The following is a 632-nucleotide window of genomic DNA, read 5'->3' on the forward strand; positions in this document are numbered from 1 at the left end:
CCTTCCTTGGAGTCCCCTCCCTCTCTCCCCTCCAGCAGATCTGGGCATTTCCTTCTTTACTCCAAGGCTGCCCTTTGCGCTCCCCTCCCCCAGCATTTTTTCTAGATTGAAACAACTCACTTTCCTGTGTCCCTCCCAGGCGGCAGGAGCTGGATCGGCTCACAGCTCTACGGCGGTCAGGCAGAGAAGAGAGGTAGGCGGAGGGGTGGCTGCAGGAAGAAATGAATGGCATATGCCATCGGCCCTGCCATCAGCCTGCAGAGAAACCATTCTCTTCCGCAGGGCCGTAGTCCGTGTCGGGACCAGCTGACCGCTGCGTGGGCTCCTGGTTCCTGCACCCACGACAACCAGGACCACGTCCACCGTCCTTGTCAAAGCCCGGCCTCTCCCCGTCCCCAGCGAGGCCCCCACCCAGCCCAGGACCAGAGTCCTCCCCTCAGTTCGGTGTCCTCACCCCAAACTAGGAAGGATGGTTGGAATCCGCCAGCGGGTGCTGGACAGAGGAGCCACGTCCGTTTGCTGTCTGTGACGTGAGCACTCAGTAAATATTTGTGGAGCGAAGGCATGAAGTACTATAAATATTTGTTCCAATCGAGATGCAATCAGTCTCAGAGAGAAAAAGTTTGCAAAAC

General features: G+C 57.4%; 1 long non-coding RNA gene across 1 annotated transcript in view; it reads right to left on the reverse strand.

The window, feature by feature from the left end:
• The window catches only part of LOC112482172, a 7,311-nt gene extending 6,954 nt beyond the window's left edge, over positions 1-357 (reverse strand). The window contains exon 1 of the long non-coding RNA XR_003047222.1: positions 121-357. This is a non-coding gene — a long non-coding RNA (uncharacterized LOC112482172). The remainder of the gene's footprint in view (positions 1-120) is intronic.
• Positions 358-632: the final 275 nt, after the last annotated feature.

The sequence above is a fragment of the Pteropus alecto genome, unplaced genomic scaffold, assembly GCF_000325575.1.
Source record: "Pteropus alecto unplaced genomic scaffold, ASM32557v1 scaffold35, whole genome shotgun sequence".
NCBI classification, from domain to species: domain Eukaryota; kingdom Metazoa; phylum Chordata; class Mammalia; order Chiroptera; family Pteropodidae; genus Pteropus; species Pteropus alecto.